The 27,247-nt window shown below is 45.9% G+C and overlaps 1 protein-coding gene across 1 annotated transcript in view; it reads left to right on the top strand.

The window, feature by feature from the left end:
- Positions 1 to 27,247, top strand: part of LOC146811125 (sulfate transporter-like) — a 90,931-nt gene that overhangs the window by 119 nt on the left and 63,565 nt on the right. The gene's annotated exons all lie outside the window — the stretch shown is intronic.

Raw genomic sequence — 27,247 nt, forward strand, 5'->3', positions numbered from 1 at the left:
CTTCGCAACTTCGTGCAGTTTAAAAAATGCAGTGAAAAAATCTGCAAAATCTATATTTTGCAGGAAAAAAATATGTGAAAATGTATCCACCTACAGTGGCTGCACACTCTACAACTTCACGAAGCTGCGTCGTTGTGAACTTCGTACTTCGAAACTTCGGCCAACACGCCTGTAATTATTTTTAAGGCTCAGGGGTTCAGTTGCTGTCTTAGGCTTGAACCTACAAGGTCCTTGCACACTTCAGATGTATCTGTACTCTCTGAGGCTTGCATTGGTGGTTTATTAGGGAACGTTTTGCCTCCCAAACCTGAATTGTATGATCTGCTTAATGTAAGAGAAAGACCTGGGCCCAGGTTTATCAAAAGATTACATGGGCCTTGCATCACGCAAGGTGACACAAGGGCAAGCAATCCTTAAATCAGATTTACCAAGATACACAACGCCGCCTTGCGCGGCCCTTTGTGGCTTGGTAAATCTGGGGTAACGCAAGGCAAAGCAAGCCTTGCGTTACCCTCCCCTGGGAAGCCGTTGCATGGGTGGAGAGTGGGTGATCCCACGCATCCACAAATGCATTTTGGCACATTCCCGGATTTATCAAGGCAAGTAAACCTGGGAATGTGTCAAAATTGTGCATCTTCCTGCTAGGGCCACAACAAGGAAAAATATCTTTATTTCTCCTCATTACTTCCTCTTCCTCAGGGCCATATTTATCACAGCATTGCGTTGCACTAGTGTCATGCATGGTGATGCAAGTGCAACGCAATAGTAAGGTCAGATTTACCAAACAACGCAAGGCCACCTTGCACGGCCTTGCAGTGGTTGGTAAACCTGGAGTAACGAAAGGGCAACACAACTCGCTGCCTTGCGTTGCTCTGCCATCTGAAGGCGTTCCGTGGGTGGAGCGTAGGTCTTTCTACGCACCCACACATGGATTTTGGTGCCGTATTTACCAAAACCCGTAAACCTGGAAATGCGTCAAAATGCTCCACCTTCCCAGGGGACGTGCAATGAGGAAAAATATGTTTATTTCTCTTCGTTGTGTCCTCTTTCTAAGCGTGCCGCACTGAGCACACTTAGAAAGAGGAAAACGCCTCTAAGGATTCTTTTGGTGCATGCACAACAATAATCCTGGCTACAATGCAGTACCCTTGCACCATGGCACAAGGGTGTCTGTGATGGCACTAGGGAGCACATAGTACGCCAGCACAGTAAGAGAGCAGGAATGCACCATTTCTTGGTAAATATGGCACATTCCTTCCCTCTGCACTTAACACAGCAGAGTGCAGGAAGTCGTCTTGCTGCTTTGCGCTGCGTCAAATATTGATAGAGCTAACCCCTGCTCTCTAGACCGCTGAAGTTGCAGTTTGCCGTCATTGTTATACTGGGCAATATATGACATAGACATGAAAGTTCTCTGAGTAATTTCTTTTTGAATGTCACTCAGGTGATGTGCGGCCTGCATTTGCGCATGCACCAGAGCGAGTGGGAATCCAACCCCTGAACAGAGGGATTGACGGCGTGGTGACTTGTCACCTGGGCAGCTGTCTGTGAGGTAAATGGAAATTCAGGCACAATGGTTTACACAGTGATTCATGGTCTTCCTTGAGCTTCTCCAGCCCTACTAGATGGGCCTAATGGGGCTCCAAATAGCTAGATAGGTTGGGCTGGGTAAGTCATGGACTGGTAACATACTCTGTGTGGAATTTCACCTCTCAGCTGCAGCTGATGTGGTTGAGACACGCCCTTTTCCTGGATTGAAAGGTCTTTGTCATGGGTAAGCAATGAAGTCTCACATAGATTCCGCGTATTGACCTACAGATAGTTCATTGGGAGCAGATGAGCCAACAGTTTGCACCCGTGCAAAGTCACAAAATGTTAAGCAAACCGGCGCAAAGTTTTGATATATTTACTTTGCAGAATAAAACTTTATTTGCGCTGGAAAGTAGCCATAAAATAATACAAAGAGCACTTTGCTCTACTTTGAGAGGCAGTCCGGTGAGTGACACATGTGCATTCATACTCTACACCCATGTCTTTTAGAAGCAAAGTCCCACATACTAACAAGGCTAGATAAAGTTTTGTGCCAAAAAATAAGGCCTACTCGAGGCAGGCGTTAAATTGGAGAAATTCTTTAATTTTGCGATACTTTGCCCAAATTGCACATGTGCTGCACTGCACAGCACACATACAATGTGGGAAAAGTTAAAAAAAAATTCTAAACATAGAATTTTGTACAGGAATTGTAAATTTCCAGTACAAAACCTATACTAGACATCATGCACCCATTTTCGCACAATGCTGCAAATATGTGAGTGGCTCTAGATAACTTATTTGAGCATCACCACAGTGGATGACAGCAGCAGCAACGCCATATGTTCGTAGAGAAGACTGTGCACTGTATTTCCCCCATTCTGCAAAGCAAGGCAGCAGTTTTGGGTGCTACCTTGCATTGAGCAACTTTTAAAAACAATCTTACCAGAGGTATCTGTTTTCCTATGTGTACCCCCTGGCATTGGTTTTCCACCAAAACTGATATATTTATTCACAAATGCTAGTTGGTGCTGATTGGAAGTGATGTATTCCCGTGATTTACTCACAACTTTAAAACTGGATAGATGTTGGCGTGCCTTCATGTCTCAAAATAACTTCTGAGGTGCAAAAGCCACAATTTTAACATGAATGGGGAGATTTACAAAAATTTGGTGCCGTGTTTGCATCACAAAAGTGATGCAAACTGGCGCAAAATCAGTTTTTCCAATTCACTTTCCAGCGCTAAACATGTTCAGTGCTAGAAATAACGGAAAAGCAATGCGTGCGCTGCTTTGCATCACTTAGCGCCTTGGGGGCCTACCAAGGATGGTGCATGGGCGTTCGCATGCAACCACCCAAGGTTTCTCATGCTAAACCCAATTTACTAAATAAAGTAGATTGGGTTTAGCGTGAGAAAACTGCACCCTTTTGAGCATTTCTCCTTCCTTTTACGGCTTTTCATGTGTGCTGCACTATACAGCACACATACAAAGTGGGAAAATGGTTGTGGTGAGTCTGTGCATAGTATTTTGTAGGGTTCCTTTCAGGACAAAACCTATGCTAGACTCACGGAGACACCCTTGCACCATGCTGCAAAGGTGTCTCCGTGGTGCACGGCAGCTGATTTCAACGCCAGCGCAAGGGAGAGAAGAGGAGAGTACGTTATTGTAGTAAATAGGGCACTCTCCTTATCTCTCCTTTTCATGTAGCGCAGGGCAGCATTTGTGGCTGATGCAGTGCACTACCTGAGAAAATAGTAAATCTGCCCCCAAATCCCATATATAGAAGACTTTGCAAACAACGATTGGTAATCGTAGCATTTTTGAGAATTACAGGAAGGTTTACGAGAGAAAAGCTTCGCACACCTCTAGGTTTTAATATGCAGTAAAACAACATGTAGGTTGTTCAACTGCACCTCTGCGTGCGTCTTTTTATCTGAAGTCCTGCAAGTTCTCCAGGCACGTTTGAGGGGGACGGCCTTTGGGGCATATAATCAACGAGGCGATAAAGAATTATCGCCGCTTTTGTGTCCGTTTTCGTATGAAAAGCGGCGATAATTTTATCGTCTAATCAGCAAGGTCACGCTATCGCGTGAAACCTTCCATTAGCGCCTGTTTTCTAAACGCCCAGATTTGCATCTCTAATGAGATGCAAAGTGGGCGTTCCTGCCCTGACACAACTGAAGAAATGTCGCTAAGCGACATTTCTCCAATTATCAATGGGCACGCTAACCTGCAGAGCGACAAGCAAAGTAGCGATAACCCCTGTTATCGCTACTTTCCTTACGCCTGCTTCAGGACTGATTTAGCCATGATATCCTATGGAAGGTGGATATCATGGCTAAGTATGCCTTGCCCTATCATCAAGCTATCGCCAAACTTTGTGAGATTGTCTTTTGTTAACCCCCCCAGGACTTTCACTCTGCTTTCACTCAGAAGCGCCGGGACACCCCGTTGGGGTATATAAAATACACAAAATAAAAACTAAATAAATAAAATTATCGCTGGATTTCCAGCGATAATCTCACATTTGGCAGTTAGCGCTTGGAATTTTATCGCTTTTGAGATAAGCGTTACTAATAGCACGCTATCTCAGCGATAAAATTCCACGTCACCCGGCGATAATTATCATAGTGCTAAGTGCGCTTAGCGATAATTATCGCCGGTCCTTGATGATATGCCCCCAAGTTTCTTAAATATTGATCACAGCACGAGCCCTCTGGTTCTCATTTGTGATGAGTGCCTGCTGCAGAACGTGTGCACAAACCATGGACTGCTGTGGGAGCTCCAGGTGTGAGCACTGCTGAGCCAACTAATTGTACCAGCCCCTAAGGCATTACCGCCCGACACAAGGAATGTTTCAACCCTCAGAGAATGACTAACTATTCCAGGGTGCAGGCCGCGTCCCAGAGGACTTGTGTCAACAAAGGGGAAGGGTATTGTGGGAAATCTCGAATCCAAGTCCAACAAACACATTACCACACAAAATAACTCCAAAACGATACCACTGATTCGGGAGTGTGCTTATAAGAGGGAAGCGAGGGCGTGTACAGAGAAGGTTTGGTAGGTTTCACCCTGAAAAAAGAGTAAATATGACAAGCAAAATAACGGGGATAGCTTCTTGGTAAATGATTTCTTTTTTGACGTAGATCAGAGGGAATGTGGTGGGCGATAGGGCACTTGTGTGAACCATGCCCCAGTAGAGGGGATAGATGGACTTCAGAAAGGGTGTGTCATCCTAGATGGTCCCTATGAAGATCCAAGAATGGGCGGTTGTCACTGCGAGGACGGGATGTGCCCTACAGAGCACACGCACTAGGGCGTATGCGTGGGTGAGAGCGAGACAGTGCGTGTGCTCGCGCACCATTCCAGCAGGGTTGCGTCACCATAGAGGACGCTGTGACACTCCAGAGAGGATGTTCAGTTCTTTAGATCCTATGCGCTCCAGGAGAGAGAGACATAGGGAAAGGGAAAGTACGAAAGTACGAAAGAGAGAGAGAGAGAGAGAGAGAGAGGAAGTACTGCTCCAATGCGAATATAATACCTCAGAAGAAGTGCAATTTGTCCGAGGCAAGCGAGTTTCCCTTCTAGAAGGTGCACACAATAGGATGTGCGTGCAGCACAATTAAATACACCATTTGGCAAAGGAATTTGTTTGCATGAAAAGATTGATTCATTAACATACAAAATTGAAACTGCTAATATTTAAGTCGAACTACCAGTATGTTTACACATATATTTTCTGTTTTATGGGAAAGATGTGCAAAAATTGAGAACTGTATCTCATAAGGGAGTTTGAGGACTTTTTCACCAAGGTAGCAAAGTAGATTTGCTTCTCCCATTGTAGCAGGGACTGGGGCTGAGTTAATGTGAGGACTGGCGGGGTCGGATGCGCGGCGCCTAGGCAGGTCCTTGCTAGGCGCTAAATATGGAGGGACGGGCATACAATATGACAAAACATTTGTGATTATTTGAAACAGAGCACCATCGAGCTGAGTGTCTGGAAGTTTCCAGCTGCGCCGGAACTCGAAGTGCTCCAGGTAGAGCAGCACCCAACAATATTAAGAGGAAGTTCAGAAAGAGAAAGCAAGGCTGTTTCTTGCAATGCCAGCAGCTTGTTTACAGTAACCCTGGGCGTAGTTCACGTAGTAGCGCTACGCGTAGCTACGCAAAGTGTACTTCGCACTACGTGAGATATGCGTAGCACTACGCGAACTGCGTAGTGCGCTGTTCGCGATGATTGCACAGTGCCGGATGCTTGTCCACACTGTGCAATCATTAAAAACGGCATCTTGCACAGTGCGAGCTGTCGTTTTCTGCCGCTCGAGTAGATTTTTACTCGAGCTGCAGCTTTCTCAACGCGGACTGGTAGTTTCTCATCGCGAGCGGTCGCGAGCATACGCGACCACTCGCAATGAGAAACCTGACCTCCCCGGATTGAGAATCTTGCCGGGAGGTTTATTTTTCACCCTCGCGATCGACAACTTGATGTTGCTGATTGCGAACGAGGAAAAAGTCTTGCAGGGATGTCATTTTGCTCGCTTGCGGTCACCAACTTGACATTGAGGACCGCGAGCGAGCAAAAAGTGCAGTTGTCCACCCAGGGTTAGTTTACAGGCTGCTGAGGGTATTTGAGAGTCAGCAGAATCGTTCCTGACAAACCAGCACTTACTTTCCTGTGGCATTCCCACCAGAATGTTGACTTCAGAATATTCCTGGGGCCAAAATATTGTGAAGATAAGTTTAGATGGGTAAGCATACTTATGCTTTCTTTTTATCTTGTTCTAGGCATAGGTGTGCGGTGAGCGGAATAGAGGTTCCTGGGAGGTAGGCAGAAGTTCAGACAGTGATTTATGTAGGCGGGTCCTTGGTCGTGGGGGGCTTTGTGGCGTGGGTCGGGAGCTTGAATTGGCATCTTTTCTGCATGGGGAGCTGATGGAGGTCTTTTGGGTGCTGGGTGATGAGGGTTCTCTTTGGCAGGTTGAGGATCAATATGGTTGCTGCGTTCTGGATTGGCTGGAGTCCTCTCATGAGTTTGGTGGTGGTGCCTGCATAAAGTGTGTTGCTGTGGTCCAGCCGTCTGGTGATGAGGGCCTGCATCACAGTTTACCTGGTGCTGATGGGGAGCCACTTGAAGACTTTACAGAGCATACAGAGAGAGTGGAAACAGGCTGAGGAGACAGTGTTGACCTGATGTTTCATAGATAATTTGCTGTCCAGGATCATGCCAAGGTTGCGTGCGTTGTCTTTCGGAATGGAGTGAGTCAGAGATCCGATGGCCTTCATGAGTCATTCCAGAGGAAGGTGTGTCAGCCGAAGATCAGTGCTTCAGTTTTGTCCATGTTTAGCTTCAGCCAGTCATTCTTCATCGAGGCTGAGACGTTCTTCATACAGGGGAGGTAATTAGTCTTTATCATGGTGTTGTTCACTAAGAGCAAAAAGACGAGCTGGGTGTCGGCATAGGAGATGATGTTGATGTTGTGGGTTCTGACGAGGTCCGCAAGTGGTGTCATGTAGATTTTGAAGAGGGTTGTACTGCGGGATGAGCCTTGAGGGATTCTGCAAATAGTGAGCTTGGGTTGAGAGGTGAAGGGAATTCTCTGGGTGCCCTCTGTGAGAAAGGAAGCCATCCATTTAAGTGAGTTGCCTGTGATTCCTATCTGGCACAGTTGTTAGATGAGCGTGTGGTGGGGGAAGGTGTTGCAGTGGTGATGTCCAGAGCGGATGTTGGGGTGAGCCAGATCTCTGTGATGAAGGTCACGTCACGGGTAAGGATGGAGATAGTGTCCCAGACTTCAACAGCATGTTTACAGAGCAACCTGGCATTGATCAGGAGACAGCTGAGTCGTTCAGGGGAGGTCTCGGCTGTCGGGGCTGGTGTGGCGCTGGTTGCTATGATGGTGATTGGCACTGGAGTGGAGGTGAACCAGAAGGGACTGCAGGTGAAAGTTCCCGCTGTGGAGTGAGGTGATGTGGTGCAGCAATTGCTGTTTCATCTGGGGTCCAGGACACAGAGATCTGTGGCAGAGTACCTGTGGCAGTGTGGAGCGCCAGGGTTCCTGGCTCTGGGTGTGGTCCAGGTGCGGACTGGCATAGGCGGACTTGCCTTTGGTGTGCCTTCAGTGCACCAGCAAGCAGCCGCCAGTAGCCTCCATAATTAGTCCTGGGACTGGCAGGTAGGTGGTAGGGCAGCTGGTAAGGTAATGGCCGGAAGGAAATGGTAGGAAATGGTGCAGCATACGTTAAAGTTACTTAAAAGAAAACACAAGTGCACAAGTGAGGACACTGAAAAAATACAATTATCAACTAACAGTGCTCAGCTGCAACCAAGGGAATAACAGTACCTGTAATATTATGCAAAATCATCAGAAGGGCACTTTCGGTGGTAGGCGGTCACCTAAAAATGGGACTGGAACCAGTGGCCTCGGGGCTGCAAGCGAAAGCGGCTGTATAAATGAGCTAGGCAGTGGAAGTGGGGGGAACGACACAAAACCAGGTGTCAAGGGCTACATCGTTCCCCTCCCAGACCAGGATGCCACTATCCCCTAAAATCTAGGGTTATTATACCTAATTCTACACTCAGGTAGGACTCACCTGGAGTTTCTTTGTTTGTTAGTATATATGTCTCAGCGATTAGTCTGCATGAGAAAGTTAGAGATCTACAGCCCTGAAGAATGCCCCAGACCTGTTAAGGCTAATCCTCTAGGGCAGTAACATGTTGGCTTAGAGAAATGGGTTGAGATATTGCCCTCAAAGATACCATCTTGATTCAGTTTTTAGATATATCTGAGGTCCCCACTATTTAAGATGATATACCCGGGAACCTCAATGTATTTTTAATTACTCTGGATCCGGCCCTTTGTTCAGAGAGTTTTTATGTAAGAACTCCCTCTTGTCAGGGTCTGTCAGGAGGCCAAGTTCGCCCTGGTGGTACTGTCCTGCCAGGTTGGGGTCAGGTTGCTGATGATGAAGCATGACTCAAATATGTGTGTGAGTCTTCCTCTTCCATAAGAATGGTCTTTCCACATGCTCTGACAGTAATTCTATGATTTCCTTATGTTGGACTTTGACTTGCATTCCGAATTGGCAGACAGCTGGCCTTCACTTGCTTTGAAGCTACCGTACTCTTTTGTGATTGAGAAGAGTGGAATGGCATTGGAGGCATGGAGTAGCATTGTGTGGTGTGGAGTGGCATTGTGTGGTGTGGAATGGCATTGTGTGGTATGAAATGGAATTGTATGGCATTGTGTGGCATGGCATGAAGTATAGTGGCATTGTGTGGCATGGAGTGAAATGTAGTGGAGTGGCATTGTGTAGCACTGTGTGGCGTGAATTATAGTGGCATTGTGTTGTGTGGAGTGGAATTGAGTGACACTGTGTAGAGTCGAGTGGAGTGCCATTGTGTGACCTGAAGTGTATAGCATTGTGTGGAGTGGAGTGGAAGTGCGTGGAGTGAAGTAGATTGGTGTTGAATTGTGTGGTGACTGAAATAGAATTGTGTGGAGTGGAGTGGTATTGTGTGGCGTGGAGTGTAATTGTGTGGCATAGTGTGGAGTGACATTTTGTGGCATTGTGTGGCATGGAGTGGTGTGGAGTGGAGTGAAGGGGAACTGTGTGGCATTGTGTGGCGTAGACTTGTCAGTAGTGGAGTTGCATTGTGTGGCATGGAGTGGAGTAGAGTGGAGTGGAATTGTGTGGAGTGGAATTGTGTGGCGATGTGCCACGTAGAGTGGAATAGTCTGGCAATGTGTGCCGAGTTTGGAATTGTGTGACATTGTTTGTCATGGAGTGGAATTGGGTGGTTTTGTGTGGAGTGAAGTTAAATTGTGTTGCATTGTGGTGTGCATTGGATGGGACTTGTGTGGCATTGTATGACGTGGACTTGCAACGAGTGGAGGGGCATTCTGGGTCACGGAGTGGAGAAGAGTGCAAAATCATTGTGTGGCTTGAAGTATCATGGAGAGGAGTAGAGTAGAATTGTGTAGCGCTGTGTGTCGTGGAGTGGAATTGTGTCGCAATGTATGAAGGTGAGTAGAGTTGAGTGGCATTGTGTGACATTGTGTGGAGTGGAGTGAAATTGTATAGCATTCTGTGGTATGGAATTGGGTTGGCATGAAGTGGAATTGTGTGGCACTGTGTGTCATGGAGTGGAGGTAAATTGCATGGGATTGTGTGGAGTGGGGTGGCATGGAGTGGAGTGGCATTGTGTGTCATGGAGTGGAATGTAGTTGACTGGAGTAGAGTGGAGTGCATTGTGTTGCATGGAGTGGGGTTGAATTTTGTGCCAATTTGTGAAGTGGAGCTGAATTGTGTGGCATTGTGTGGAATGGATTGGAATTATGTGGCATCATGTAGAGTGGAGTGGAGTGGAATTGTGTGTCACTTTGTGGTCTAGAGTGGAGTAGATTGGAATTGTGTGTGGAGTGTAGGAGAATGACATGGAGTGGAAATGTGTGAGGTAGAATGGACTGGAGTGGAATTGTGTTGCATAGTGTGGATTGGAATTGTGTGGAGTGATGTGTATTGGAGTGAAATTGTGGGTAGTGGAATGGAAGTTTGCAGACATTTGTAAACATGAGTGGAGTGGCATTGTGCGGCATGGAGTGGAATTCTGTTGCATTGCGTGGAGTGGCATTGTGTGGAGTAGAGTAAAACTGTGTGACAGAGTGGCATGGAGTGGAGTGGAACTGTGTGGCATTGTGTGGCTGGAGTGGAGTGGCATTGAGTGGGGTTTAGTAGTATTGAGTGGAGTGTCATTGTGTGGTGTGGAGTGGCATTGTGTAGGGTGAAGTGGCATTGTGTGGCGTAAAGTAGCATTGTGTGGCATGGAGTGAAGTGGCATTGTGGGTTGTTGAGTGGAATTTTGTGGAGTGGAGTGGAATTGAGAGGCATGGAGTGGAATTGTGTTTAGTGGATTGGAATGATGTGGATTGAAGGGGAATTGTGTGGAGTCGAGTGGAGTGGGGTGGGGTGGGGTTGAGTGGCATTGTGTGATGTGGAGTATCATTATGTGCATAAAGTGGAAATGTATGGCATTGTGTGGAGTGGAGTGAAATTGTGTTTCATTGTGTGGTGTGGAGTTGTGTTGCGTAGAGGAAAATTGTGTGGCATTGGCTAGGGTGGACACTCAAGGAGTGGAGTGTCAATGTATAGAGTGGAGTGGCATGGCATTGTGTGACATGGAGTGAAATAGGGTGGCATTGTGCGGAGTGGAGTGGAATTGTGTGAAATAGAGTGGAGTGGCATTGTGTGATGTGCAGTGGAATTGTGTGTCAGTGTTTGGAATGGTGTTGCATTGTGTGGAGTACAGTGAAGTGGAGTGAAATTGTGTTGCATTGTGTGGTGTGGATTAAGGTGGAGAAGAGTGACTTTGCGTGGCATGCAGTGGAGTACATTGGAATATCATTGTATAGCATTTTGTTTCATGGAGAGGAGTAGAGTGGAACTGTATGGCATTTTGTTTCATGGAGTGGAGTGGAATTGTGTGGCAATGTGTGTGGAATGGGGTGGAGTTGTGTGGCATTGTATGGGAGTGGAATGGAACTGTGTGCCATTGTGTAAAGTGGTGCAGAACTGTGTAGCAATGTGTGGAGTGGAGTGGAGTGGAATTGGGTGACAATGTGTGTCATGGAGTTGAACTCTATGGTATTGTAAAAAGGGGTGGCATGGAGTGTAGTGAAATGGACTGGAGTAGAGTGGAGTGGCATTGTGTGGTATGGAGAGGTGTAGATTGGAATGTTGTGGCATCGTGTGGCATGGAATGGAGTTGAATTGCCTGGCATTGTGTGGTGGGGAGTGTAGTGAAATTATGTGGCATTGTGTGATGTGGACTGGAGTGTGGTGTAATAATGTGGCATTGTGTGGAGTGTAATTGTGTAACCATGTGTGGAGTTGAACCTTGTACCTGCTGCCCAATTAGGAGACAGCAAAGAAAAGTGACAATGATGCCAATGAATGGCAAGCAATGGGTGGGCTCCAAGCATTTTATAGTAAACAATATTCCACCCAATGGGTAGCACATGTGCTGTTGGCAGGTGAGACATAAAAATTATTGGACAGTACCATATTTATCTACCACTTGTATTCAGCACAAACAGACTTTTGTGCCAGAGTTGAGTTTACTGTGTGATCTTGTAATAAGCACCCAAGGAATGCATTATACTGTGATTTACTGGAGCTGATTGTGATCTTTGGCATTGGTCTTTGCCTCAATTTCATGTATTTTATTATTTATACTGTCGATACATGAACCTCATTGTTGGACTTGACCCTCTCTGCAGGGTTACCCCCAAACGTTTTTTCTTCACCCCTCTTATTTTTGTAGAATTTATTTTTGTTGGTTTTAGGACTTTGTGTACTTTACTATGGCTGACCAGTACTAAAGTGCTTGTGCTCACACCCTAAAACATGGTTAAATTGGCTAATGCCTGATTGGCATATTTAATTTTCCCTAGTAAATTGGTATACCATATACCTAAGCCCTGTAAATTAAATGCTACTAGTGGGCATGCAACACTTATTGAGCCAACTTAAGTAGCCTCCTAAAACATGTCTCAGGCCTGTCATTGCAGCCTAAATGCAGATTTAACCTGCCAATTCCAAATGGCAATATAACGCATTTGCCTAGCCTTACATTTCTCTTTTATTGCATACAAGTAAACCATAAGGTAGACCCTCGGTAGCCCATAGGGAAAGGTGCATGGTATTTAAAAGGCTGAACATGTATTTTTAAGTTTTACATGTCTTGGTAGTAAAAAAAAATTGTTTGCTGTTGGACTTCGTTTATTCCTCCCAGCCCAGAGAGCCACACAATCAGGAGATAGGTGTGCATGGATGGGCCATTAACTGGCAGGATGGGAGGGGCAGAGCTGTGCACACCCCCACTTGCAACTCAATAGGATGTGCGCTGCTTCACATAAATGACTTGTCACCCCTGCATGGTTCATGCAGACAGCCAGGACTCAGGGCAGGGGAACCTGGAAATTTCAAGCACTTCAAAGGGAAATCTCTATAAACTTCTCCTCCTTCAAAGAAGGCTCCTGGTATAAAAGTAAGACCCTCAGGCCCACTCTTCAGTTCATTTTCTGCACCTCTGGAAGGACTCTCAGAGGAGTGTCTGCTGCTGTGGCCTAGTGTGTACTCAACAAGACTGCTTTGCTGTGCCTGGAAGGACTGCTTTGCTGCCTGGAACCTGTCTTGAATCCTCAGATGCCCGCCCTGCTGCTTGAGCCCTGTTCCACTGCTTGAACCCAGGTCTTTCAGAGTGACATAAAGGCTAGTTGGATGGCCTCCTGATCAGAGCCCCATGGACAGAAAAGGCCCCAACCATCTTGAGCCTGCACCTGGACCCAGCCTGAGTGAGTCCTGACCCCCCAAGTGGTATCCCTCCAGTCCTGGACCCTTGATGGTGGTGTTAAAAGTGCCTAGATAATCTTAAAATCCAAAATTTGGGGCATAGAAAATGTTTGGCTAAGCTCGTCGAACTCCAGTCTCCAGCCTCATACCGTTCAAGATTTTCAACTTCCAAAAAAGAGACTAAGTTGGAACATAAAAACCTTCACCATGATTTCATCCAGCGGCTCCCCAACGATGATGACTCCTCTTCGAACACCGCCGCTGCCTTGCCCCGCTGAAATTTTACCATATCAGAGACTTTTTCTTCAAATTTCATTTTAGTATGAAATTAAGAGCCGACTGGGCCTAATCCACTTTTAGTATCCGACTAGCACTCCATCGCGTTTAGCCATACTTTTTTACTTTCACAAGGTCTCAAACGACTAAGGTGCCGATTCCAATCCTGGAAAAACCGGGTACGCTCCGTCGGTCGGAGTGTTTTCTCCGTCCGACTCGTACCCGGTAAAAAAACCCTACAAACTTCCTAGTACGATTAGAACGGAAACACCATTTCGGCGCGTACATGCGGGGGCTGGGGGGGGGTTCGGAGCGTACCGGGCACCTGTTTGGACGTCTCCATGGTTGCTATAGGAGTTCGCTCCGGACGGTGTTTTTTCCATACGGTTGTAAAATCGGAAGGACGGGACGGATCGTATTTGCGCGGTCGGACTTAATTTTTCCGATTCGTACGGTAAATCGTCCGGGGATGTGTCGGACACATTTTCCGACCCAAGGACGTGTGGGGGAATTTTCCCAATGCGATTCGTATGGACTTTTTCCCATACGAATCGTACTTGCCAGTTTGTACGGTACTTGTGCGATTCGTAAGGAAAAAAATCCGGATACGATTCGTACGGGAAAAATTTTTTCAGGATCGGAATCGGCACCTAGATTTTCATGGTTGCACTCTGATCTTTTAGGTGATAACTTTTACCTTAAATTTTAAAAAGTCATCACGCCAGTTCTACTGATTGAATTTTTGTGGTAATTCATTAAAATGTACACTATTTTTATAAATTGGTGTGGGAGTTTTCTTGTATTGTGTTTTAACTTTATTACTGTTTTTGTGCTGCATAAATACTTTGCACATTGCCTCAAAGTTAAGCCTGACTGCTTTTGTAACAAGGCATCAGAGGGTTAGGAACTGGGTAATTTTGTGACTTTTGTCGTTCACCCTGACCTAGATTGTGGCTGTTGTTTGAGCAGGGTTAGCACTTGGCTCAATCAACAACCCAATTTCCCACAGCCGTGAACTCTGCCCCATCATATGGTATTCATCCTGCTGGTTAGGGCTGCACTACAGGGCTAGCCATCCCGGCTGACTGAGTAACTTCATCTCTACCGTGCACACTTGCAACAAAAATCACTTTATGCTGTGAAGGTAGACTTGGGTTGATATATGTATGCCCTAAAATATAGCATTTAGGAAATTCAATACAATTTTCGGACCTAAGAAAAAAGAAATGGCTCTTTTTCAAAACATGATCTTCAAGCAGATCCCCAGTCAAACAACATAATCATACCAATCCTATTATAAATAAATAGACAGCTTGAGCTTAGTTTCAGGTACCTCATAAAAAATAATAAAAAACAATCAACATACGATTTGTGCAACTCACTCAAAATATATTGAATTTGTAGCATGAGTGGGTGCAATGGGAGGACTATCCTCTTTGGCAATGGACAAGCTTTGCTCTGTTTCGTTTTACCAGAGTAAATTACATCCCAGTGGCCCTAAAGGCTCACCCTAGCATCGGAAGGCATACACTTAGGCTAACGGACAGACTGGCAAGTGCTCTCAGAGTGGTAGTGTCTTATCAGGAACTGAACACTGAGTAGGACTGGGTAGCACCAAATGCTAAATAAGTTGGCATCATTTGGAGCAGAATGAGCCTGACTTTTGTCAGAGGAGCCATGAAGTAATATCAGTATTATCAAAAGAAGAGTTCTGATGGACTCCGGGAGCTGTTAATGCACCGATCTGGATGTGCAGGTACATTATCTGGAGTAGAGCATGAATATCTGCTTAATATCAATGAGATTTGTGAGTGAGCACTTTCCATAAGCAGGTCTCTGAGCAAGGCCATGTATTGCTAGAACAGCTGTCTGGGTGAGTCTGGAAGCTATGAGCAGCAGTGCTATGAGTTGGCTCATGCAGTAGATGAAGTAGAACTCAGGCAGATGATATCAACAGCAGGACTGGAAAAGAGTATGTATTGTCAAGTGTAGAGATATGAATGAGTTTGCATAATATCATGAGCAGACCACAGAGGGAGTCTCTGCATCATCAAGTCCACATCTCAAAGGGAATCTGGGTATTATAATGAGTAAAACTCTGGCTTGGCATGGGGTATAGGGAGCAAAGTTCTGGGCAACTTTGCATCATGAATTGCAGGGCTCGGAAAGAGTGTGGACATTATCAAGAGTAGATTCGTGTGTGTGTAGAGCTCTGAGCTGCTTTGGTAATCAAGAGAATAATCAGAGGTACTCCAGGGGATGAATACAGAGTTTCGAACAAGCCTTTGTTATAAAGATCAGAGGTCTTAGTGAGTCTCACTACTATCAAGAGTAGATATATGAGTGACTCTGGATATTAAGAACAAAGCTCTGATTGATGTTGTGAATAATCAAAGTCATAGGGGCATATTATCAAGAAACGGCTTTAAAATTATCGCCGCTTTAGCGGCAGAAAACTGCCGCTAAAGCTGAGATAATGGGCTTGATAATATGCCGCAGAGAATTCCCATAGAAGCCCATGTTCTGGTGTCAACATGGGCTTCTATTGGAATTCTCTGCGGCATATTATCAAGCCCATTATCGCCGCTTTAGCGACAGTTTTCTGCCGCTAAAGCTGTGATAATGTTAACGTCGTGCTTGATAATATGCCCCATAGTTCGCTACCCTCACTTATTTGGGAACTATCAACAGCAGAGCTCAGAGTGAGTATGGGTATTGAATATTCTCTTAATTGCCCAGAGTCTCTTTAGTAACTCTTGGGAATTTGATAATCAAGTCAAACATTCTTAATTCTGGTGTATGTGACCTCTGCATGTGTACGACGTCTCTTAAATGTACCATCTTGGCTGTTAGATGGGTTGCTAAAAGACCACACTGAACAGTCCTATTGACCAATTGGTCTTCAATTGTACTTCTTACATGCATTCAACATATAGCTAGCAATAAATTCATTTATTTGTTTCTTAGAATTATCATCTTTGATAAACATTCCAACTTAGAACAATAGTGTGTTATGCGCTCTATGTTTTTGGGCTCACTCAGTTCTTCTGGAGCATCAACCTATATACATGAATACAATATAGAAGAAATATAACCACATGCCCAATGTTTACTCACATCTATTTTTAATTTTACGAAATGTGAAGTAAGAACCACAATGTTACTATGCAAAATTTAAAGTGTGACTCACCATGATTCTGGGTGTCCTTTCAGAGAGTGAAGTTGAAGTCAAAGATATACAATAACTTTACTCTTTTTTGCATTTGTTTGCAGGGTAAGAGTAAATCCTCTTCAGCAATTATATTAAAAAATAGGTGCAGCTGATCAATCACATTTATTTGAGCTCTCCTTTTTATCACAAACAGGAGGAATCTTGTAGATCACTATACAAGATGCTAAACGTTTTTATTAATGAAAATGCTTCTATGCCACAAGAATGGTCTGTTTATATCTATGTTGCAACTATCAACATAAAGATGTACTTCAGCAGAAACCCATGATGAGGACTTCTTCTACAGCGGTGTTTTGACGACATTTTCTATGGCTCAGTATTCAGTGAACTTGATCTGAGTCCAAGGTTTTAAGGGAGTTGTGGTATGGCACAATCATCTGCTGAGGGGTGGTACTATGGGTATTGTTTGCACTCAGTGTACAGCATTTTTGGCAACAGTATTTTTTGCTTTACATTGCTTGAGATTTCAGTCAACCTTTTTTTAACCCTAACCCAAGTACAAACATGGATGGAATTTACCTAGCTTCATAAATACGTTCTGTGTCTTCCACAACTCTGAAGCTGGTCGAATGTGGGTGTTTCTGGCAATTTATTAACAGCAACCATCAAGATGCAAACTTTGCACACTGGAACTTTCTCATTGCCTGTAGCATATTGGCTTTTTGATTGAGTGTCCTGGCCAAGGGCGAGCCCATCCACGCCTTCCAGAGCCCAAAGGAGGCTGGGCAGTGCCACACCTCTTTGATTTTATAGGCACGTTCGTCTTTACTTCGGCTTCACCATATTATTGACTGAAGTTTGCTGCAACGTTTTGCTGGTCTGGTGAGACCCTTAATGGGGAAGAGAAAAGTGGGAGGAGGTCCAAGTACTGCTACACCCCCACCTGTAACTACCTCGATCGATAGGATGCTTCAGTGAGCTGTGAGCGTCATCAGTAATGAGACTGACCTAACAGAAAGAAGACTCTTCCTTACTTAGGTCACTGAGAAGTAAATCCCTTACTTCTCCCTGTTCTGCTCCTCCCTTAAATACCTCAGGTCAGTCTTCATTGCTTTCTTCTTTGCCCAATCTAGACGCTTTACAACCTGCTGTGACATTTCACAACCTCAGGGAGTGGCTAAGCACCTAAAGCACATGACTAAACCACAACTAGTTGAAACTGCTACTGAGACCATCCACCCCCACCGTGTCTTGCAGCAGTCCCGGATATAGCTACAGTTTAGGCAGTTATATCGCGAGCGGGGAACAGGGAAGGTGATTCTGTATCTGATCCCAGTGGAAAAAGAAGTCTGATTGAGGGCTGTTTGGCCAAGATAATGGAGCTTTTACGGATCGAACTGGCTCCAGTTCTTAAGTGATTGGATGCTTTTCAATACTAGTAATTGGACCTCAAACATTCACTGGATTTATCTAGTCGGGATTCGAGTGTGTCAGTTGTCATAAATCCAAATGAGGAAGGAGTCCAAAAAGTACAACAAAATAATCCATCTAGGCACCCCTCCAGCATAAATTCGACCTCAACTTTAAGACCTACTTTAGATTCACTACGTTTGGGGCTTAGTACCTTTGCTAAGAAAAATAGTGAATGCGCTTCTTCTAAAGATATTTTCTGCAATAGAGTTGAGGCCCATTCTACTCAAATGGCACAGGATTTGGGAACTGTACAAAATCTATCTGGTGATAATGATCAATCAATAAAGCAGCCAATGGTAGGTTTTCCTCCTGCCTCCTGTCTTTATATGATAATTCTCTCATGAGTACCATGGCAGTGGAAGGACCAAAAGGAGACCCAAGAAGGTCTGTCTAACAAGACTTTGAACTGGCTGGGATGCTTTAGGAATTTTCCACCATCTATGGCGATTAATATTTTGTTGACAAGGAGGGTCTGCTGGATTTGGGCATGGCCGGTGTACCGGCAAGGAGATGTATAATTGTTAATCTTAGATCACACTTTTAGGTCCAAAGCTTACTTTTGGGGCATATGAGCACCCAGTATGAGACTAGCAATATTGTTCTTTTACCACTGGGCTATTTTTATAAACCAGACCGTCAGGTCGCCTGGGACAGTAACTGGGTGCAGAGAGGGGCCCTTATATCAACAGTCTTAACGGACCCAAATATCTGCAATGTTCCTTCATTTGGGATCCCAACTTATAATTGGTTTCATGCACTAGAGGACATAGACGGACTCGATAGGAGGTGTCTGGTTCTCATTCTGCTGTTGTTTGTGAGTGTGAGCGCTTGGTTGATGTTAGTAGGAAGGTGGCCCCTGTGGAAAAGTAGGATTTTTGGGGGGGCTTATAATATTCCTGGGGTACTGAGCTGGAATGTGGCAGGGGTGAATTTTCGAATAGCTGATGACCCTGGGTTTAATCTGTTTAAATCCTTTGGTATCGTTTGTCTAGAAGAGACTTGGGATGCAGGGGGGGCTGCTTTCCTTGATGGGTATGCAGCTTTTCAATTTAACGCTATACCCTTGTTACATGGGAGAGAAAAGGGTTTGGTGACATTTGTGAGCTTAGGTTTCGTTTGCAATATGGAGCTAGTCTCCTTAGGTTCAAGAGATATCTTAGGCGTTCTTTTATTTTTCCCAAACAAGCTAAGGGTTTTGGTAATCAATGTTTATAATTCACTCTCATCGGATGAACCATTGGAGGCAGAGCTTAAAAAAACTCCTGGAAGACTTCTTATTGGCTCCGTATTTTTCCCCTGTGATTTTGTTAGCACCCATGCTCATAATGTGGCTCCATTAGAGTGAAGCATGACACTTCTGTAGATCTAGAGCAGGCACATTTCACCCACTCCCCTCAAGGTGATATTTGAAATCTCATGTTATCAGAATTCAATCTTATTCATCTTTTGACTAAGGATGAGTATGATTCTCTTGATATAAACCCTTCATTTAAAGGGGGAGGCTTTAGCTCTACTATAGACTTTATCTTTGTGTCTGTTCCATGCTGTTATCTCTAATCAAATCTAAGACCGAATGGAATGCAGATAGTGACCATAAGCCGCTTTTAGCGGAGTTGAAGTTGTGTGATTTCGCGGACAAGAACTCAAATAGGTATACAGAACCTCTTGTAACTAAGGAGCAGGGCCACAGAATACATTGAGGTAAGATTATTCTAGAGGATTGTTTGGGGAAATTGATGCAAAGATGACTTTGAAGTCTGCCTTTGGTTAGAAGCTCCTGACCAAGATATTCTGGACACGTTTTTAAATATTTGCAAAGAAGTACAGAGTGCCCTCACTAGGAAGGGGAAAAGGGAAGATAGTTCTGGCCCTAAGTGGTTTGATAAGAGTTGCACAGAGGTCCATAAAGAGCCGATGATGGCTCTTGACCGTAAAACAAGATTCAAAGATGCAATAAAGGAGACTAGAAGGAAGTATTGTAAGGCCTTTCGAAATTGGAAGAGCGTCCTTAAAAGGAAAGCTTGGTAACAGTTATCAGCTGCGTGCCTGTTGATGGATTGCTTGGCCTACTGTAAAGTAGGAAATCAGCCCCTCTTTTATAAGGTAGCCACTGCATATATGGACCACTCCATTCATGCTCAGGAATGTGTCACTCACTTTGAGTCCATCTACTCCAATAATAGCTATTTCCCTCCCAATAATAGCTATTTGCATCTTTTGGTTGAGGGTTAAAATTACAGTTTGATGTGGCTGAAGTGACAGAAGCAATAGTGACCCTTTCATCATGGAAAGCCCCGGGTCTTAATGGAATGCCTGGGGATCTTTTCAAATCATGTATTGATCTATGGGCCCCTTTTAGTTATCCAACATGTGAATGCTGCAGCCCGAGTTCATATACCACAATCCTGGCAAAAATCAGTTATTGTCCCGAACTTTAAAAAAGGGAACAAAGCCGACCCAGCGTGCTGTCGGCCTATTTTTTTAATAAATGCCAAAGTGTAAGTTATTAGCAGGGCCCTGCTTAACTGATGAATTGAATGGATAGATAATGTCAGAAATACAATGTGTCTTCAGACCGGGACGAGGTACGGTAGTAAAAAATCTGAATCTTTGCTCATTGTTTAATAACTATACTGTAGTTGAGAAGGAAACCATTTATCTGGCCTTCGTGGACCTCAGCACAGTCTTTGATACAGTACATAAATCGAGGCTCGGGCCTGTGCTGGGGGACATGGGGGTAGAGGATGTCCTTGTAACCTTTCTGCATGATTTCCATGCTGGGCTTGAAGCCTCTGCAAGATTTGGGCACGCTGGAGAATGCACCACACACTTTCAGCTGTGGTGCATTCTCCATTGGATTTAACTAGAGCAGTCTTTTCTGGAAATATCTTTTAGATGTCCTGAAAATTGGGAACCAACAGGTTCCAGCATTCCTTTACGCAGATGATACTATACTTATAGCACATACAGCAAATGGCCTTCAGCTTTTGCTAGATTGATATTATGATTTTATGAAGAGCTTGGGTTTGAAAATTAACCGTAGAAAATCATATACTATGGTGCTGGGGCCGAAACTCGCTAAAAATAAAACCAAAACCAATTCAATTAATGGCCATAGCATCGGTAAAGATAAGACATTTTGTTACCTAGGCATTCCGCTAGATCACAAAATGAATTGGAATCCATTGCTGAGTCCACATGTACAGTCCTTAATCAGGGTAGCGCCTAGTATTGAAGCATTCGCTAAGTGCCTGGGTCATGTTCATATTAAGTCTATATTGGACCTTTATAATGCTAAATGTGTGTCGAAAGTGTCATTTGGTGCCAAGATAACGGGATTTAAGCAGTGTCACCCTATACAAGTTTCAGAGAACAAATTATTTAGGAGGATTCTGAGAATCCCCCAAGGTGTACCCTCAGAGATTGTGCACGATGAATTTGTTGGTTTCATTTCTGATTGTATACAAATCTGCCACGTATTATTGTAGTTTTCAGTTTGGTTGAAAAGCAATCTGAAATTTAATAGGAAGATCTTAAGAAATTGCCTGGCTCTGGACTATTGCAAGCTGAAACCATGGGTGCAATTTGTTAAAGGCACTTTGGGGGATCTGGGTAGGCCAGAATTATATACCGACCCAGAGTTGATCGCCAAATCAGATGTTGCATGGGTGAAGGAGGCATTTAGTGCAACATTTAAGTAAAAAGAGCAGCACGCTCATTGTCTTTTGTGTACACATTCTGTGATGGGGAAACCCACAAGTAAAACCGAACAGTATTTAGTGCTGGATATGCCAATTTTGCACTGATGATTTTTAACATATTTTCGCCTGAATTTGTTGTCACAACTTGTAGCGTGGTGGCATAAACCTACAGTTCCCCCACTTTGTACGTGTGTAATGGTTGTGGCACTGGACACTTTACACATTGTTTTTATTTTTCCCAAATGGGCTAGTTTGCATTTTAAGTATATTCGTCCCCTCCTTTTGCCAATGAATTTTATGCAAGTCAGGCCTGCTCTACTGTATCTTCAATATTTAAATACTATTATGTCTGTCTTAATTTAGCATGGTTCCAAGTGGGGGTGTTTCAATCTTATTCATGAAATGGAATATGTTGTTCTTAAATGATTTCAAGTGAAGGTATTTGTTAGACCTGGTACCGTTGGCGTGAGTCTCCCTTCCATTTTTTACTGATTGCCTCCTCTGTTTTTGATATGTTTTGCTGGTTTAGATGCTTTGGGGCACTGTGCCGCTGCTATTTAGTGCCACAGTGAAAATGCTCCCTATTGTAAATTCATGTATTGATTAGTGACTCCGTGATTGGATTATTTGATTTACTTGTCAGACCTTAGTATAGTGCACCCTGATGACAAGGAATGGTTTGACCCCAAAACTTTATAGACAGAGGTTCAGGAAATGTAAGAAGCTGGAGGCAACTACCTGGGTGGAATATCAGTCTTTCCTTTGCAGAGCGATGGATGGTTGGGTGAAGGGTAGCAAAGTGGATACTTTTGAAACGCTCTATGATTTATTTGCATGGGAGCACTTGTCTGCTAATTGTTTTCCAGAGCTACGCCAGCACCTTATTGATAGCAAGTTAACTAACCCTAGGAAGCTTGCTGAGGAGGCGGACTGCTGGGTCAGCACTCGGGTCCATAAGGGTCACGTGGGAGACTTCGCCAAAGGTGGGCAGGGTCCCCAGCAGAAGAGTGGGGGGACAAGTGTAAACAGAGGGAGTTCCAGAAAGGGCCCCAAAGTAATTCCCAAGGGAACCAGCCTCCCCCTGAGAAAAAGCAAGAGGCTCCGACAAGTAAACCTGTTCACAGGGGGCCCTCTAAGTGCTTTACGTGTGGTCAAGTGGGCCACCATTGGTATGATCCCCAGTGTCCCATGAGGGATTCCAAAGCACCACCTCGTACACCATCCCGTCAGATGGCAAGTGTAGCCCTGGGGGGGTGGGAGGAGATGAGTATCCAAGGTGGGTGGGGTCCTGCAGAGATGTCCCTTGTCTCTTTAGGAGACTTTGAGATGGTCCCTAAGATCCAGCTGCCTGATAACACTAAGAAGTACAGGCAGTGGGTGACCATCAATGGCCATAGGGCGGAAGCTCTAAGAGACACCGGGGCTAGTGTGACAGCTGTCAGTTGCCAGCTGGTGTCCAAAGGTCAGGTTATCCCCCATGCATTCTTCCCTGTAGTTGCCGCGGACAACTCGCAGAGCCAGTGTGAGGTGGCTCAAGTTCCCTTTGATTGGGGGAGGTCTCAGGTACTCTTCAAGTAGCTGTGAGGCCAGCCATGCCTGTTGATTGTCCGTTGGGCAATGATTTAGAGACCTCCCCTTGGGCTAAGGTGGAGAGAAGGTCTCATTTGGAGATGTTGGGTCTGCCTGAGTGGGCGTGTGGGACCACTCGGTCTATGGCAGCCAGTAGGGGTGTTAAAGAGGTTCTGGAGCCGGAAAATATGGCCCAGACCCCTGCCTTAAAGAGCAGAGGTAGGGGGCATTGGAAACCGGCCCCCATTGTTCCACGGTCCAGGAGGAGGCAGACCTTGTGGCCATGCCCTGGAACCTACAGGGGAACAAGTGGCCGAACTGGGGGACCTGCCTGAGCTGACCCATTAGCAGCAGGAAGGAGGCCCCTCCAGGGAGGAATTTTGTGAGGAGAAGAAGAAGCACCCTTCTCTTGTGGGTTTGCGGCAACAGGCCACAAACCAGCCAGCAGGTGATCAGTCTGGATCACATTGGATCTACTGGGAGAATGACTTACTGTATAGCAAGCCTAAGGTTGCTGAGCCTGAGTCAGCCCGTGTGCTGGTGGTACCCCAGCGCTTCAGAGCCTTCCTACTGGGTTTGGCTCATGATGTACCTTTAGCTGGACATCTAAGGCAGGACAAGACCTTTGAGAGGCTTGTCACCCACTTTTATTGGCCCCAGATGCGCAGTTCAAATACTCATTGTAGGACTTGTCCAACTTGCCAGGCAAGTGGGAAGAGTGGAAGGAAGCACAAGGCTCCTCTCCAACCTTTCCCTGTAGTCAGTACTCCCTTTAAACGGGTAGGCATTGACATTGTGGGGCCTCTGGACCCCAAAACAGCCATGGGCAACAGGTTTATCCTGGTCTTGGTGGACCATGCTACCCGGAACCCATCCCTCTCAGGACAGTGACGGCCCCCGTGGTGTAACGTGCAATAATGGGGATTTTCTCCCGTGGGGGGTTCCCTAGAGAGGTGGTATCAGACCATAGTATAAACTTCACATCTAATTATAGGAAGTCCCTGTGGCAGGAGTGCAGTGTTACATACAAGTTCACCACTCCTTACCACCCCCAAGGTAATGGTCTGGTTGAGAGATTCAACCGGACCCTCAAAGGCATGATAATGGATCTTGAGGGTCCTATGAGGTGTAAGTGGGACGTCCTCTTGCCATGCCTTCTGTTTGCTTACCGTGAGGTGCCACAGAAGTCCTTAAGGTTCAGTCCCTTTGAACTGCTGCATGGTCACCCGGTAGGAGGACCTTTGAGTCTGGTCAAGGAAGGCTGGGAGCAATCTCACAGGAAACCTCCGCAGGATGTATACAGTTACATGCTGGACTTCAGGAACCAGACTAGGCGATTCAGACAACTCGCTCAGGCGAATCTGGAAGCCAGCCCGGAGGAGATGAAGCGGTGGTACGATCAGAATACCACTCTGATTGAGCTTCAGCCTGGTCAGAAAGTTTGGGTCATGGCCCCTGTGTACCCCTGTGCACTCCAGGGCACTCCAGGACAGATGGACAGGACCAGTTGCGGTGGTGGAGCGCAAGAGTGATGTCACCTACCTGGTGAACTTGCGGTCTACTAGGACCTCTTTGCGGGTCCTGCATGTTAACCGCCTGAAGCCCCACTTAGAAAGGTCCGAAGTAGGCATGCTCCTAGCAACAGATGATGGAATGGAGGAGGAGACTGAGCCTCTTCCTGACCTCCTGTCTGCAACAGAGCAAGATGGGTCAGTGATGGTGTCAGCCTCTCTGCCACACTGAACCCTGAACAGCAGCAAGATTGTCGCCAATTGTTGGGGCAATTCTCTGATTTGTTCTCCCTGGTTCCTGGTGTCACTGAGTGGTGCGTCCATGATGTAGACACTGGGGACAGTCCTCCTGTAAAGCACAAGGTCTACAGAGTGACTGACAGGGTCAGGGCTCACATCAAGGAGGAAGTCTCCAAGATGTTTGCATAAGGGGTCCTCTAACAGTCCTTGGGCACAGTGATCTTGGTCCCAAAGTCTGCTGCGCCTGGTGCCACACCTGAAGTCCGGTTCTGTGTGAACTACCGAGGACTCCATTCAGTCACCAGGACTGACGCACACCCCATCCCCAGAGCTGATTAGCTCATTGATCAGTTGGGGGCTGCCTGGTACCTCAGCACGGTTGATTTGACGTCTGGGTACTGGCAGATTGCTTTAACTGATGGGGCCAAAGAGAGGTCACCATTCTCCACACCAGATGGGCACTACCAATTACGGGTTATGCCCTTTGGGATGAAGAATGCCCCTGCCACCTTTCAGAGGTTGATCTACCAGGTGTTGGCTGGACTGGAGGATTTCAGTGCCGCCTACCTAGATGACATTGCAGTGTTCAGCGCCAGTTGGAAAGAACATCTGCGCCCCCTCTGGGAAGTGTTGATGGCGCTGCGGAGGGCAGGCCTCACGATCAAGGCAAGTAAGTGCCTGATCAGGCAGAGTTCTGTGGTGTACTTGGGGCACCAGGTGGGGAGTGGCCAGGTGGCCCCCCTGCAACCCAAGATTGATACCATCCTGGCATGGGAACCTCCCAAGACCCAGACACAGGTGAGAGACCTTTTAGGACTCACAGGGTACTATAGGAGGCTTGTAAAGGGGTATGGCAACATTGTTGCACCCTTGACTGAGCTGACTTCCAGGAGGCAGCCCAAGAAGGTGAACTGGACTGACACCTGTCAGAAGGCTTTTGACGCCATGTGCACAGCACCCGTGCTTCAGGCACCCAACTTCTCAAAGGAATTCATTGTCTAAACGGATGCTTCAGAGCATGGTGCGGGGGCTGTTCTATCACAGATTAATAAGGAGGGCCTAGACCAACCTGTAGCCTTCATCAGTAGGAGGTTACTTCAGAGGGAACAGAGGTAGAGTGCAATTGAACATGAGGCATTTGCTGTGGTTTGGGCACTGAAGAAGTTGAGACCATACCTGTTTGGGACTCACTTCCGGGTTCAGACAGACCACAGGCCCCTCAGATGGTTAATGTAAATGAGGGGTGAGAATCCAAAGTTGCTGAGGTGGTGCATTTCCCTACAGGGGATGAACTTCACGGTGGAACACCGCCCTGGTACAGAACACGCCAATGCTGATGGTCTGTCCAGATTTTTCCGCCTTAGTGAAGAGAACTCCCAAAGGGCAGGGTAGTTCTCCCCACATTTCAGCAGGATGGGACATGTGTTAGACCTGGTAACATTTGCGTGAGTCACCCTTCCATTTTATAATGATTGCCTCCTCTTTTTTGATATGTTTTGCTGGTTTAGATGCTTTGGGCACTGTGCCACTGCTATTCAGTGCCACAGTGCAAGTGCTCCCTATTGTAAATTCATGCATTGATTAGTGACTCCATGATTGGATTATTTGATTTACTTGTCAGACCTTAGTATAGGGTACCATGGGTGCCCTGGGCCTGTAAATCAAATGCTGTTGGTGGGCTTGCAGCACTGATTGTGCCACCTACAGAAGCAGCTTGTAAAGTGTAACTCAGGCATGAAATTGCAGAGCCTGTGTGCAGTCTAGTACTGCCATGTCAACTTGGCAAGTCCACCCACTTGCCAGTCCCTAAACCTTCCCTTTTCTACATATCAGACACCCCTAAGGTATGGCCTATGTCAGGGTGCATTGTATGTAAAAGGTAGGTCATGCCCTGTGTGTGGCATGACCTGATAGTGAATGACAGCCTATTTCGTTTTTCATTATTGCAAGGCTACCTGTCCCCATAGGCCAGAATGGGCAATTTGATTATAACATCTTATAATCTTAACTGACCCAGGTTGCAGCTGTTTCTGCCACATCACCGGAGAAGCGTGTTGCCGCCACAGAGGCCACCGCCGCATCACCAGAGTAGCGTGTCTTCGTCTCAGCTGTTTGCCGTCGCATCACCAGAAAAGCGTGTCACCACCACAAGGGTTGCCGTCGCATCACCGGAGAAGTGTGTCGCAGGGTATGTTGCTGCTCAGAAGTTGTTGAGCCTCTGCACGGCCGTCGGGCATGCACGCATCACCTTCACGTCATCTTATCGCATCAAGGGCGCCATCTTATCGCATCGCACGGGATTGTCGCATCGAGGCGCCATCGTGCCGCATCGTAACCGGAACACAGTATGAGAATCAATGCATCACCTCCTCTGTGGAAAGGAACAGACGCATCCCCTACTCTGTGCAAGCATTGAGGCGC

This window comes from Triturus cristatus, chromosome 7 (assembly GCF_964204655.1).
Source record: "Triturus cristatus chromosome 7, aTriCri1.1, whole genome shotgun sequence".
Taxonomy (NCBI): domain Eukaryota; kingdom Metazoa; phylum Chordata; class Amphibia; order Caudata; family Salamandridae; genus Triturus; species Triturus cristatus.